The 16,181-nt window shown below is 37.5% G+C and overlaps 1 protein-coding gene across 7 annotated transcripts in view; it reads right to left on the bottom strand.

Annotated features, from left to right (window-relative positions):
* Positions 1–9,138: 9,138 nt before the first annotated feature.
* Positions 9,139–16,181, bottom strand: part of LOC124133591 (arrestin domain-containing protein 2-like) — a 148,545-nt gene continuing 141,502 nt past the window's right edge. For all 7 annotated transcript variants that reach the window (XM_046498035.2, XM_046498033.2, XM_046498037.2 and 4 more), the window contains one exon: positions 9,139–15,701. The gene's annotated coding sequence lies outside the window, so the exon portion shown is untranslated. The remainder of the gene's footprint in view (positions 15,702–16,181) is intronic.

The raw sequence follows: 16,181 nt of genomic DNA, 5'->3' as shown, positions 1-16,181 counted from the left end.
CACGTGACCAACTCGTGATGCTTATACCACTTCATCCTTTGTCAATTTTTGCTCTAGCGTTGTCATGGAAACACAATTCTTTCATATTTTCTTAAATCTTTCAAGGTGTACAACATTGCATACTCATTTGTATCATGCCTTTGGATTCCTTGCTTGAAGCCTTATATAAAATCCTTTTTGTAAATTTTACCAAGTACATGCATTTGCTTGCTTGATTCTTGGGGATAAATGTTTAACACATACCGGTGATGTACATTATTTTGTAATATATCGTTTTTCGCCTTTGTTTGTATATTGAGTGTTATTTAGCTTCAACAACAAATTATGTTGTGGTTTGTCTTTCTGCTTCCAATCCAATAATAAGTGGCGAGATATATTTTTATAACAGTCCTGGTAACTGTTATTGCTTGATTTATGTACTGAAGTAACATACTTATTTGCCGAAAATAATATTTGTGATTTTTGGTCAGATATTACATTCTACAGAACTAGTCGCTGAAGTAACATACTTTTTTGGCGAAAATAATATTTGTGATTTTTGGTCAGATATTTACATTCTACAGAACTAGTCGCTGAAGTAACATACTTTTTTGCCGAAAATAATATTTGTGATTTTTGGTCAGATATTTACATTCTACAGAACTAGTCGCTGAAGTACCGAGTAACATACTTTTTTGCCGAAAATAATATTTGTGATTTTTGGTCAGATATTTAAGTTCTACAGAACTAGTCGCAACTCAGGACCCTTATGCAGAGAATATAATTATGATGGCATTTATTATATTCTTTACTTAAGGGACCTGTTAAAACCAAATATTTACTGTTCACGTATATGTTTGTACCAAAGACGCCCCCCTACAGTTTCTAACAAAATTTTGGACTTTATACACTGTGTAGCGCCTTTAGGAAAAGAGAGTTTGTACTGGGTTGGCTTAATTTTTAGGTTGCCATCACACTGTTTTTTCTGACATGGGCTGTTTTTTTGTTTGTTATTTATTTTCTTTTTTTCTGACATGGGCTCGGATCGGGTGGTCAGGCTCGCTGACTTGGTTGATGCATGTCATCGATCTCAATTGTGTGGATCGATGCTCATGTTGTCAATCACTGGATTGTCTGGTCCAGACTCGATTATTTACAGACCGCCGTCATAGAGCTGGAATATTGCTGAGGGCTGCGTTAAACAACAAACCAACCAACTGACATGGGCCCACTGCATGTCTGGCACTCCTATGACACCTCTCTCACATCACTTGGGAATACATCGGGCAAGTGTTTTACAGTCATTGAAGGTCAAGGTGACTGGTTATGAAATACGTGTTAAAATAATTATTTTGTTGCAGTAATTTGAGTTGGTCCAACACATATTTCACCAAACAGGATTTGCATGATCACTAGAGTGAGCTCTAGATCTGATTAGACAAGATCTCTAGGGTGAGGTTTAGATCTGATTAGACAAGATCTCTAAGGTGAGGTCTAGATCAACGTCCGGCATATTCATAACTTAGTCGTAGGTTATTCGTACAATTCGTGCATGATCCGTACATGAATCTTGTAATTCATACATGTTTCTTAACCCATTCCTGGCATACTTCATATTTTTCAACCCGATTAGCAACGGAAGTTTGCAGTATTGGCCTTCAGATTCGGGGTGATTCGGGATACTCGTGGTCGTTGTGAAAGGGGGGCATAAAGTGAGGTCTCGATCCTGTTAGATTAGGGGAGACTGTTTAAATTACAAAATATGGCTCCAAATCATGAGTAGTTTGTTTAGTTCTTGTAAAAAAAAGAGCCTATTTCAATCGTTAACTCCTACATCAATACCTGTCTTATATCAAGTCCAATGTCACTGTCCTTCACTGATAACATGACCAGTTGATTGTAGGTCTTGCCATGTGTTGACAGTGGGGTATCGAGATTATATATTTGCAGCACAATCAATTTGTGTAATTGTAACTTGTTGACATGAGTATTTAAGACTGAAAGTGCAAATCACTTTCTTATGAAGTTAGCTCTAGGATGTGAGTTTTCGAAGTCCTACATTGGGCATCTTGTTGACGGATCCTCGTGTGTAACCTTTGACCATGGTTATATTTCCATCAGATAGAGTATTGAATATATAGAAAACCTCACCCGAGTGTCTTTAGATATAAAAAACCTGTATTCGTCGTAATAAGCGTCCCGCTCTAATAAGCGCCCACGGCGATATTTGCTAAGATATTGGTTAGTGAACAATCCCAATTAGCACCCTTTCCGATTTATCAATGTACACAAGACTTATTTATTTGTGTATAATACGTACTTGTGTGTTATATTCACCCTTAATTATGGGCAATTAAATTCTCGAAAAAATATCTATTGTGTATAATACATGCAGAATCTTCTTTTATATCATTTCAGGCTGTCAGCATAAACCACAAAATTTACAGTCTTTCAACTCTGTTTTTTATCTCACCAAAATTATTTTCTAATAAGAGCCCCATAGTTTCTAATTTTGAGAGCGCCCTGAGCGCTTATTATGTCGAATACGTTTTTTATCGACAGACAAAGCAAGAATACGATTTATCATCGAAAATAATTTTTCTGCTTTTTCAGTTTATAAACAGTAATAACCAGTGTCTTGATTGTAAAATGAACAGCTAACCAGCTTCAGTGGCAGAGAGATAAGTGATGTCATTTGATTGTGACATTATGGTACTAATGACGTCACCATGGTCTGCAAAGCATTGTGAGGCAATTTCATTGTAGTGATATCTCCTAGCTTGATGCTATCCAAGCAGTATCTTCTTTGGAGGGCAGTTTTGGATGATAGAAAAATTAATATCAGTGACGTTGGTTTTACTAAATTCAAAATGGTACATGATGCATATTATGGGAGGGTTGCATTTGAGTTGATGCTGAGAAAAAAGTCATATGTGTTGGGATGTTTCAAGTTTGAGGGGTATTTAGAGCAATTAAGGCACTGATAGGGCTGCTTCTGTATTTCGCATGTTATTCAAACACTTTCCTTAATACAAAGTATTTCAAACAGTTTAGTTTTGTACCGATTTTCATGATAATCTTAATCTCTGCATATAAGCATATAAAACAATGCTTTGGAGAGCAGGAAATACAATTTATATGGTAAATCATCATGTCCAGTGATGTTTTATATGAAATTTCATATTTTTATTGACAAAGTTTGTTATACCTGTTCATTCACCTGAAATAGCTGACGGGATACGACATGTTTTTTATAAAGCACATAACACTTGATAAATATTTTTTTACACTATGAATCATAAACAAGTACTATTCTAATATTTTTTCAAACTCTGAAACGTGCATCGTAGATCATGTTAGGTAGGCAAAGCTTGTACTGTTGTGTTGGTCATCTACCACCTATGACTCCACCTTGGTTAAACTCTGATCGTATAACGCTCATCAGTTATTTGGACCCCAATGTTAGCTTTGTAGTGAGGGATCACTGTATTTTGTCAACGTTCTAGTTGACTCATGACTAAGTTGCTGTGAAGAAAGAAAGTCACATTTTATGATGATCCTATATCCAGTATTCAAGTAAAATAATTTGAATTCTTTATCAAAGACATCTCTTGCCAAGTAAGAACAGTGAATGACTTAAATTTGAGCAATGGAGTGTTGTGCAAGGGAGAGCACTCTTGTAACCTCCAGTTGATGTACAGTGATAATGATGTTAAAAGACAATGAAGAGTACGTAAAATCTGTCTTTTGCAAAATTGAATGTTATCCTGGTGATTTTTATACATCTTCCTGAGGCAAGGGAGTTAACTGACTATAAAAGTCCAGTTTCCACCCTTGCAGAACTAGACTGGTATAATGGAGTTACATTTTGGCTGGACTAAAGAGTCTATGCATAGTCCGATCAAAATCACACACCGAAATCGAAATCCGGTTCGTAAACTGTCATGCAGATTTTGTTCGATTGCAGTATTTGCAAAGCATGTGCACCGCCAACTTGTTGTCAACAGATATTTTCCAGATATTTTCATGTTTTTAATACAGGTGCTCATGTGATTTGATGCACTTCATGATGTAAGACCCGTTATCAATTAGATCGTCTTGACTGGGCGCCGTTATTTTGTTTGAAACAAATGCAAGCGATACGAGAGGTTGAATCTGATTGGTTCACAGGAGAGGCTTAGAAGGGACATTACTCGTAATAAACACTGGTGGCGCTATGATCCAGCCAAGGGTGGAAACTGGACTTTTAAAGTTAGTTAACTCTCTTGCCTCGGTAAGATGTTTTTATATGGGTAATGTATTTAGAATGATTTAGTTTGGTGTCTATATTTATTTCTTATTCTATCTGGCAATATTGACATGTCTTTTCGATGTTAAGATATTGGTGTCGCCTTCCTTCCTAAAAGAACCTGACAAAAAAGTGTGTAAATCATTGAAATGTGAATATGATTGTGTTGACTTTAAACATAGGCCAATTCAGTATTTTATGTTAAACCTGTGTATTATATGTGAATGTCTCTGCTTGTTTCAAAGTTCTTCTTTTCAAACCTGAATAAAATGAAAGTCATGTTCGTTTGTTGTTGTACTGAACTTCAGTGTCTACAAATTGAAAAAGTTGAAAGAATGATGTTGGAGGATAAATAAAATCTCACCCGAGTGTCTTTTGATATCAAATATATCAACACGAGTTGATAAAAGTGACAAAAATCCTCGGCAAGCCTCGGAATTTTTCCACTTTTATCAACTCGTGTTGATATATTTGATATCAAAAGACACTCGGGTGAGATTCTCTATTCAAATAATTCTATCATTCGAGCATACACAGCCCCAGACGAAACTGGCTTAGTTTGTCTGTATGTTATTTATTATAGCTGAAATGAATGGAATTACCATTAAAATTCCTGCATGTAATCAGAAATCTGTGGGCCACTGTAACTTGATGTCACATAGCAATAAAATAGATAGCAGGCTGTCGTTAATGATATGCAGGCTGCTATCTATACTCTTGTTTGTCCTAGGCGTCATGTTTCCTGTCTGTGACGTCATCTTATATTACGTTCTATGATGATGCTGTTTGTAAATCAATGACCTCTGCTGTGAGTTTTTTTATGCAGCTGCTAAACTTATGCTGCTGTTTGTTGTTTTGTTCATTTTTGGATAAGCTATTAAGTTATTTTTCAGGGCATTATCATTTGCAGAAGCCCTCGGTCAGTCAACTACCCTCCATCGATGGTCAGTTAAAGGGAGACCTCGGGCTTCTGCAAATTAATTATTATGCTCTGAAAAATTATGTTACCCTTATAATACAATTGCAAGTACTGAGATTGTATTTTTTTAAAATGGAAACTCAATTGAAGTTTGACGCTGTTTCAGAAGACAAACAGTTGAATTCTTTTTTTTTTAAAGTTTCCTAATGGGAGAGTAGTGACCTACATACACATGTATTTGTTGTAACGGTTTATTGCATTATGAGGGCCTTTATTTGGGTTGAAGTGGCCCGCTACTTAGAGAGGCCACACCTGAAAGGAAGCTTCTTGGAAGGATGCTGTGCTCATAGGTCCACCCGTGTCGGGCAGCTTCCTAGGTCCAGTAGAGAAGACTGCAAGTGGACCAGTGGACCAGTATATTGCAGAGACTTTCATCACTTCGGCTTTCCTCCCACATTAAGAAGGTATGCAGTGATAAGGAAGTTCCACTCACTCACTGTCCCTGGGTGTGTATATGAGATCCTGAAACCTCCAATAGAATAACACAGTACCTTGGACTGGTGTAAATCTTTCAGTTTTGCCATTTTCCCGCTGTGGTTTGTTTGTTTTTCTGATGTGCACTTGTAGGCAACTCACCAGGTTTATTATTTGTGTATCAACATGTCAGGTTACAGAGTGAAGTGAGTTATTAGTCGCCGTTGTCCACATTCCAACATTATCACAGTGACCTGTAAATTATATGACTGATGGCATGAACACCATGTTGCTCCATCATTGTTTTGTTTGTTTGTTGTTTAACGCTGCACTCAGCAATATTCCAGCTATATGACAGTAGTCAGTAAATAACTGGACCAGACAATCAAGTGATTGACATCATGAGCATCAATCTTTACACAATTGGGATATGATGACTTGCTTCAAACAAGCCTCCGAGCTTGACCACCTGATCCCATCAGTTGCCTTTTACAACAAGCTTTTACGGCAAGCAAGGACTGCTGAAGACCTAATCTACCCCGGGTCTGACATGATGAGAGTCAATCTACAAAACTGGGATACGATGACACGCATCAACCACGTCTAACTAATAACTCGCCTCTTACAACAAGCATGGGTTGCTGAAGACCAACTCTACCAACCTGGATCTTCACGGGTCGCTCCATCATTGAGTCAAGATGACAACCAATCAGTCAAGTCACAGGCCTTGGACACAAGGCCCATTTGAGTCGACTCTTACTGCAATCATTGCTTACTGCATGGGGACCGATGTTACCCCAGAATGCCCACAGCATATTCGTGTTACATAAGTGAATATTGATAATCATTAATGTTTGTTTACTCACATTAACCATGCTTTATCTGCACCTGACTTCCAGTTCAAATCACTGTCATGTGTGTACAAGACCTGTAACACAATGCATGACCTTCATTTCATCAAGACCGTCTTCATGGTGGAGTTGATAGTGCGCCTGCCCAGAGAGCAGAACGTCGGTGTTCAAACCTGTCTGTCTTACCAAAAGAAATTAAAAGATGGTACTTGTTGTTACCCTGCTTGACATTTGGCGGAGTAAAAAAATAATGAAAAAAGGACTGGTTGGCTTGGAATTGGTGTACAGTGTCTGCTTGAGATATCCATGTTTAACTGCAGCATGGTATCTCACTTGGCTAGCATTATGAAACCTGCATAATTAAGTCCAGACTAGTACAAAGAGCCACACATTCACGTCTCCATATATAAGTGCAATAATCTTGAACACGTTAAACCCCATTTCACATCGCCACTTTAAATCAATGTTGATAAAATGTGTCAGTTGGTGCAAAAATATATGAAGGGAGACAATTCTTCACAGCATACATGTATTGCCTCAATAGCCACTGCACGACAAAGAGCAAACCACCACAATGGTGTTCTTTTCAAACTGATATGTTTTCCTTATCCAACTAACATATGTATCCATATTAAACATTCTGGTGACAAAATACATTGTACCAGCACATGAATCCAACACTTTTTACTGACAATCACTTTGATCTAGCTGCTTCTGTTGCCTGTATATGTAGAGTTATGTCCCTTGGCTGGATTTTCCTGATTGTGATTCTTAGTGTCAGTACTTTAGTCATGCTTATGGATTTTAACAGTGGCTGACTACAGTAGGTAGCCTAGTGGTTAAAGCTTTTGCTCGTCATGCCGAAGGCCCCAGTTTGGTTCCCCACAATGCGTACAATTGTGAAACACATAATTTCCTTAAATATGTTACCTCTATTACATCAAAGCCATAATCCTGCATTTTGGCTGACCTCACACTTTAAAATCTTCAGATTTTTCAACAGACAACCAGATATCCAAATAAGGTTTGTGTGGGAAATGGTATTAAACTTGCTCTACTGAGCCAGATCTAGGTGTGAAAACATTACTTCTTTCCTGTGCCAGCACAAGGTGTGAAAACGATACTACTTTCCTGTGTGAGTTAATTAATAGTTTTTGCTATATAATTTTCTACTTGCAAGGATACTCACATGAGTAGATTTGTTGGTAAATGTGTTTGAGAATGGATTCTCCATTACTTTGCTCAGGATGCGTTACCGACCTGATTCCCTTGTCCCCACATCTATTGTGTTTCAAGAGCACATTATTTGCAAAATGGATTCTAGAGGCGATTTCTGTAATACTCCCACAGATCGATGAGGAATTTCATGGATTGTGTCTAGAAGTAAGGGGGACTACAACTACAAAGGGGACTACTGTTATTTACATGGCTCGTGCAATTCACCACCTTGGTCATCTGCTAGAGACAGGTCACCCAACGTGACCGGAAGTCATATCACCCACAGAAGAAGAGTATACACCTTTGGCCAAGTTTAATCCGGATTTCACTTTTGCGGAGATTATCGAGGATTGGAAGTTAGTGACGTCAGACCACTGGTTACTGGAAGTTGTAAAACACAGAAACACGCTACTGTTCTATCAACGTCCATTACTCGTATCCCAGCCAGTAGTCCATCGAATCCATCTGAAAGGACCCAAGTTGGTGGCTGCAGACTTAACCTGTAATAAGGTGTTATTAGGCGAGAGAGCCATAAGCACATTGGAGGAGTTAGACACAAGCCTGAGGTTCCACTCTTCAGTATTCCAGGTACCAAAGTACACTTTGGACATGCGCATGATAATCAATCTAAAAGTCCTCAAAAAGGATTACCTAGTATTTCCGCCAAAGTTTCAGACGGAATCAGTCAAGAAACTCAGACCATCTCTCTGGTTGGGAGACTGGGTCATCAGTCTGGACCTACAGAATGCTTACCTGTATATCCTCTACATCCCAGTCACCAAACTTTCCAGACACAGTTGTGGTTATTGTTAGCTGCTTGCAATAATTTCAATGGCGAAAATTTCCAGATTTATAGTATTGGAAAGAAGTGACATTTTCCTGCCTTGCACTGATGTAGTAGAGTAGTTTTAATGCTTTTTATTGGATAGCTGGCAGTGAAGAGGTTGCTTTTGAAGAATCAGAAGATTTGATGGTGGTACGACAGCCAAAATGGAAGATTATTGCAATGTTTTACCGTATGTGTCTGCAGATAAGCCAAATTTTGAGGACCAGAAAAAGATTCTGTAAAAAGGGGTCGGCTTATCCACAGGATACACTTTCATGATAGCATTTTTCAGATGGTGATCTGTCACAAACATCGCCTGAATGAAGGTCTGATAGATGACCGGGTCATATCATAATCTTTCAAATTTCAAGGGTCAAGTTGATATATATGATATCTTGGGGTCAGCTTATCTGCGGTCATGTACGGTAATAGAGGTAGTATTCTTTATATTATACACAATGTAACTATTGTTTGATTTCTGTTGTCCCCCGTCATGATATTGCTGGAATATTGATAAAAGCACCTTAAAACCATACTTGCTCACTCACTCCAATAGTCAAAAACGTATAATGAAAGACAAAGGTGTTTTAAAAGACATTTATTTCATAATATCAACAAACATTGAGTTATATTTGTACTGATATATACCCATGAATACATGAATTAACATGCAATATTTTCCTATGAGAATAATGAACAAACTTAAAAACATACAGTACTGAAATGGGAGCATCAGGTAGCCATAAGGAAAGATGGCTGTCATGTGAAGGTCTCTCAGGGAAGATGTTTAGGATGAAAAACTGAATCATGTCTTCATTAATTACACCTTACATGATGGGTACTTCACTGTTGATGACATGGTGTTATAGGGTAAGGTATAAAATATGCCCTAGTTTTCTTTTCCATGACCAGGTCGTGCTGATGAAGGTCTTCATCAACGCACACCTGTGGGTGAGACCGTTAGCTCAGCACTTGCATGGTTCCAGCCTTGGAACAGCAGCATACCCCAAAGACAATTGGACCATACATATCTTTCATGGTTATCCAGCCAAGCAATGCAGGCATCCCGCATTCATTTGTCCAAACTATACTGAACAAAATAGATTAGGGATCATGAATATTGTATGGGATATGCTTTGTAGTGATGACACAAGTTCATCAAAATCCTCTAAATATTCATGACCCTATTTGTTTGTTCAGCATATACCACTCAACATTTGATAGGGACAGAGCTACAGATAAGTTGCGTATTTGCGTAAAATACCCCCCCAAAAAAACAAAAAACAACAACAAACAAAAACAACAAAAACTTATTCAAAACCCGATTACTTTCAATTAACTTGCGTACAGAAACGCATTTCATGAAAAACTCAAGTATAAAAAGACAGCATGCGTAAATACCCAATAAAGCTTTTTCAGCATGCATACAATGGAGCTCATTTCCGAAACACAATTATGAGCTAATTTACTTTCCAAGTCAAGCCTAAGTTAGAACCCTTGTATACATCTAAAACATTAAAAAAAATTGGTATGAAATCTCAAATGTTGTTTTATCAAGCTGTTTTATGAAGCTGCACATGCTTCATTTCCATGGCAACATCAAATACTATTTGTGTGACAACATATCCGACAATCAGTCACATTGTCCCCACCTGGATACTCCCTACCACTATCAAAAGTTGAGTAGTATAACAGCCACTGGTTTGTCTGTTCAGGGTGCACATATTGCAAGCTGTTCATGATGTACAACCCTGGGCCATCCTTGTACCCGACTATCCCGAGGCTGCGCCATGGTACAAGATATTATTTATCTTGAAAGAATATTTACAGCCTATATGTTATCACAAGTGCACCTCACGGTTTACACATCATAAAACATTCTTAACATTCAATGGTTTTAGTTCAACTGAAATCGATTTCAGTTAACATTTTCAAACAAATATTCTTAAACGATTTCTTGGACACTATTTGAAAACATCAATCTTTAACAGATTATGAATAAAACCAACTTTTGTTAAACCATCTTAAGGAAATGTAACATCTGTAGTTATTTGAAAAAATACTTTCCAATCTATAAATCACATGTTAATAACAGTCAAAACTATGAAAACACTGGCTATAACTTTGTCATGACAGTAGTAGATAATGTCTATATGTGACAATGACGATTTGATGAACTGCTCAGAATGGTTGAGATTTTAAAATGAAATGATGCCTATATGAATGTTATCTGAATGTTGGTGATGAATCTATTGTATAGATTAGAGGGCTATACCCCGTATGGACACAAAGACACATTATGCATGACTTTAACATAACCAATGTGTGCCATATGCCGAGTAGAATGAAGTTTTAGATGATCATAATGGGCTATGCTAATGTAAAAATTATACATATTGCATAGCATTATATTTGAATTATTTCTGCCATATACACAATAGATTTTGGCCAACCTAAATATAAGTTCATGTGAACAAAACAAGTTTTGGCAGCTGTAATATTTATGAAGAACTTGAAGAATACATGTCTATTGTCATAAAGAATGTTACTTGAAAAGCACAAATAGTACTCTCACTTCATGGAGACAACTGTCGACATTTCTCAGTACCACTTCTGTGCTTCAGTGCTGATCAATAATTGAGGAACAACAATGTTTCTTAAATGTGTTTTTGCTTAGAGGCATTAAGCAAATCACAAACGCATGGTACTCCTGTCATTGATAGCTAGTGCCACGCATTTGATATTATTTCTTGGCATAACCCAGAACCATTATTGATATTCGGTAACGTCAGAAACAATCACATTTTCAAGGTATCCAGCAGGGCTAGACTGATAAGAAATCCTTTATTGTTTTCTAGTGGACATTTCGGGAAAAATATCATGGTCTATACTCGTCGCTTCATGGCCTCATGACAGTCTAGTCTTATTGCCATGGCAACCGATTCATCTGATTAAATAATGGCACATAGTGCACACTTTGTGGAGTTAAACCCTAAAGCAATGTATTGTCAATAAAGTCCAAAAGAATGTGACATGAATTTCCCATTTCACACCCTTGCTACTACAGCTGCTATGATGCGGAAACTGATGCTTTCACACTTAGATTGGTAATCTGCAATATCAGGGGAATATCATCTGGCAAACATTCCCCACTGTGTGTGATTCAAACAGTCGGTCATGTATCAAGCACACCTACATAGTTCAATAAGCATATATTACTTCCCAAGGGCAACTTTTGACATACCCTCATGACTTTCTAATTGTAATACTATGTAACAGTTTCATCTCCCCACAAAAATGTATGGTACTCATCTAGTTCTGTTAGGAATATGTACAGAAGAGCCAGGTTCATATGCTTCTTGGAAGAATGTTCAAGACACCAATAACAAAGCTACTTAAGGCTGACCAAACCATGTAGATAACAGCAACAAAGCAGTTTGACCTTGCTAGGTTCTATTCACAGAAGGCATAAACAGCAGACTATATCAGCGTTAAATATGTAAAAGCTACAAACTGCCATTCCCTAGACCGTCCTTTGTGACCCTCGGAGGTGTAGTACATGGACAAGGTGAGAAACAGTTTGTTTACTGATGTACATTTTCTTCATGTCTTGCTGACTTTTAACTGGTATTTCAAAGCAAAATTAAAGTGACACAAAGGATCTAAATTTCTGAAAATACATTTGAGTGCCACACTAAGAATGTGGAACAGGAAATATTTCTAATTTATGATTACAAACCCACATTAATAACTAGCACATTTGTAAAAATCAGAACCAGTATACTATCAAAATTTGGCCATAAAAAACTGGTGGAAAATATAAATTTCAAAGTATTGATACTGTCAGTTGACTATTACCATTACTGTAATTTGAATGAAAAGTTCCCTCTATCCCAAAGTAACATTGGTCCTAGTTTGACAAACTCCACATGAGGATCAGAGACATCCCATCTCAAATTTCTTGATTTGGCTCAACAGTCGAGCACCTTATGAAAGACAATTGTAGTCCATGCAATAATTCAGGTTGGAGCTAGTTGTTCTGCTAGCAGCTTGCATAAAACAATCTGCCCTCATCATAATTAGGTGTTTTGGCGGATATGAGTGATGCAATGTCTAATGGACACCTATCATGGTATGAGGGGTTTAGTTTGATCTCATTTCACAAAATAATCATGTTACATAATATTTGCTCTGCTAGGATTACCGTAATCATAAGGACTTCTTTGGTTGGCAAATGTGAAAGAAAGTACTGGAACATCAGCTGTCAAGGGTAATTATTCAACAGGATAAAGCACACTGCCCTGAATAAAACTGATGAAACATTTGAACAAGAAGTGAGGATTTAAAGAAATAGTAATACAATAAAATATCTTTGTGTTTGATCTCTCACCCAAAATAAACGAACAGAATCTGTAAAAATAGATGAGATTTTAAAACAGTCATCTCCGGTAAAGATTATTGTATTAATAATATCAGTATTCAATTAAAACAAAAACAGAGTCTGTCAGCAATGGACAATATTCAAAGCCATAACAGTATTATAAGTATTCTGCTGACAAAAATAAATATTCACAACCATTTCTTGAACAATACCCGTTGCCATTCCATTTTGATAAAACTCAAGTTTCTAATTGATGGCTTTTAGTCAAATCTATTCCTATCAACATCTGTATGCAACATCAAAAACAGCCCTGCCCAAAAATATACAGTCATCAACCCTACTCAAATGTATTGACATCAGTCCTGTCTTGCTAAGATGTTCACAAAATATTGCTGTATATAGCTACTTTGGATAACTTTGTTTAGAAACGCATAATTCCCTTTGTGCAAATAGCTCATCCATCACACATAAACAGATGTTGATCTACTCTGTCCACGCATGCAGATTTCTACAGTTCATTACAATATGTTATGTTTGGGATAAAGCAATTAAAAATGAAACATGATTTTGAATAATATCAATAAACAATTCTCACTTTTCCATGAAAACTGATGAGCAATGGTTGACATATTGCAACAATACTCACAATCATGATACAATATGTAGTGCACACAGTGCTGTCCCACATTTGGGTGCAGCCTACCATGGATGAGCCATTGCAGTGGGGAATCATAGACAAAGATACAAGACATGTCAACTCAACAAATATGAATGCCATTTGGGAACTACTCATTTATCATAGGGGGGTGGGGTGGGTCCAGTGGATTAAGGGTGGGGGGATGAGGTGTCATAAAAATATGACACAACAAGAGAAGGGGGTCACCAGAATTTATCACAACTACATGGGGTGGTGTGATGGCGGGGTTGGGGGTTTGTTTAACTTAAACATTCTTTATGGACTGGTTATTTATTATTGTCACATAACGTGTGTTTCAGCAAAATATGATACTTTCCTAAGGCCAATCTGGACCAAAAAATCAAAGATTGATATTATGATCAAAGATACACAGTGTTGGGGTGTGATGACATGCAATCAACCAAGTCACTGAGCCTGTCCACCCAGTCCATTAAGTTGCCTCTTACAGCCTACAGGGGACCAATTCTTACCTGAAATCTGCACATGGCATCACTGCAACATCTTTGTGCTATGGTATTATAAATGTATACTGTCATTTGAATATTGTTGCACATTTCAGAATTTCACTCAACATGCAAGTTTTAATCCATCTCTACCAAAGCAGCATATAATTTCCATTAGTGGCAAACTCATAAAGCATAATAACTTACTATTCATATTTTAAGGGCATATATATTGACATTAGTGTTCCCCTACATGGCTTCATGACAATGAACCAAATGTACCCTTAATAGTACTGCAGCCTACCTGTTGAACAGTAAAATATAACTATACAAAAGTACCTATCTCAGAAAGGATTAACCAGTTTGATACAGACCAGGAATAACCTTAACTGCTTGAAAACAGTGGTATCATGGACCTTTGTTTAATAAGGCTGAAATGATGTTACCCTGTCCAGCAATCTAGGGTAAATAATGGCACACACCTATAGGAAAGAAAACCACAACATAAGATATGGATGTTAATACTACAGTGTGACATATTCATGTATCACAATGCCTTGGTTAATTGTTCCCCCTAGAATACTGTCAAATGCTACATTTACTTGTTTCAAATGTGGAACATATATGCTCCTGCTTGCAACATGCTATAATGGAACAACAGTAGTGTCAGGTGAGACAAGCATGGATGTCTGCTACAGTGGCTGCACAAAGGCCAGGTATGTACATACTACAATGGCTGACACTCAGCAGAAAGGCAGATGATGGAGATCAAGTCCTCAGTAGCTCTTGGCTGATGACCTTGGGCCAAAGTCACGGAGATAAGGAGTATCAGTACTCCTGTGATCTAGCTATAACATTGGCTATATCGACTATATACAGTCATCATGAGACCATTCGTTGAAAATGGTCTGCAGATCTGGGATGACTGTGCAGATCTAACTAATGAATTTACAAATAATGTTCTGTCTTTGACGACTATCAGTTAGTGATCACTACAGTCCTCAGATCTACGTCCAGTACCAGTGATGTTCAAGAACAGCTCCACACATCTACTGACCAACTAGAAGCTTGTTATATAGTGTAGCTTTACAGTGTTGACAGATGACTGGTGCATTGTTATTGAGTACATGATGATGCAGTGTTGAATTATGGCCAACATGAAGGTCATCAACAATGTGATTCTAAAACAATATCCAATTATCATTCTATGAACATATTGCACTTCGAGCTGTCTCTTCAACGTTGTCATGGCACAAAGATCCTTGGGACCATATGAAAGACCAGCCATGGTTGATGCACCACATAAATCACAACATCAATGTCTCACGGACAGTGAAAAATAAAGCCTGTCTGTCTTCTGGCAAATGTTAAAATTGTATTAAGTGATCACTCATTATGAAGCATGGGCAGTTTTTGAACACAATTACTTCACATGGGTATGTTTCCTCGTACAAAGATATTCTGAGATGAAAATATTGGCTTGTGCACAGTGTCTGATTTGTATTGTACCACTGGCGCTGTGGGTAGAGACTGAGCAAGTAACACAGCACTGTCAGATGTTTTGCGTCACTAGGGACACAGAAGGAGGCTTTCAGGTTGCAGGAATGATCTTCAACTCGTCATAGCTGCAAAAGAAAAGAAAGAGTTTAAGAAAATGTGCTTTTGTTTACATGCACAAAGTAGGAGTGAGTAGAACATGCACGCCATGAAGTAAAGTTATAAATATCTATATGAAATAGCCATGTAATAGCACATAGCGAAAGGTATGATTTCTTCAGTTTCATATTATTTTCTTCATTTGAGTTCTCCTTCATGTGGGGAAGAACAAAATGAAGAAATGGCATTATTAACCCCTTCAAGTGGCAGGAAATTCTCAGCATGTCTTCAATAAGTATAGATTGTAACAAGATGAAAATGATGCAGCAACAAAGATACTGTATATTTCAGCGCATGCAAGGGTGGATCTGGCACATTTTAAAGGGAGAGGTCCAAAACATCGTGTGTGTGTGTGTGTGTGTGTGTGTGTGTGTGTGTGAGTGTGAGTGTGAGTGTGTGTGTGTGTGTCAAAGTCTGGGGGTGGAATTCCTTAGTAACATTTTGGCTGG

This window comes from Haliotis rufescens, unplaced genomic scaffold (genome assembly GCF_023055435.1).
Source record: "Haliotis rufescens isolate VD_foot unplaced genomic scaffold, xgHalRufe1.0.p SCAF_5, whole genome shotgun sequence".
In the NCBI taxonomy this organism is placed as follows: Eukaryota; Metazoa; Mollusca; class Gastropoda; order Lepetellida; family Haliotidae; genus Haliotis; species Haliotis rufescens.
The sequence above is the reverse complement of the archived record's forward strand: the minus strand, read 5'-3'. Positions and strand labels throughout refer to the sequence as shown.